This window comes from Bison bison, unplaced genomic scaffold (assembly GCF_000754665.1).
Source record: "Bison bison bison isolate TAMUID 2011002044 unplaced genomic scaffold, Bison_UMD1.0 scf7180017864244, whole genome shotgun sequence".
Classification (NCBI taxonomy): Eukaryota; Metazoa; Chordata; class Mammalia; order Artiodactyla; family Bovidae; genus Bison; species Bison bison.
Window position 1 is genome coordinate 2,819,748 of NW_011494816.1, and position 219 is coordinate 2,819,966.

Below are 219 nucleotides of genomic sequence, written 5' to 3' on the forward strand. Positions count from 1 at the left end.
GGCAAAGTAATATCTCTGCCTTTGAATATGCTATCTAGGTTGGTCATAACTTTCCTTCCAAGGAGTAAGTGTCTTTTAATTTCATGGCTGCAATGATGCAGTGATTTTGGAGCCCCCCAAAATAAAGTCTGACACTGTTTCCACTGTTTCCCCATCTATTTCCCATGAAGTGATGGGACCAGATGCCATGATCTTAGTTTTCTGAATGTTGAGCTTTAA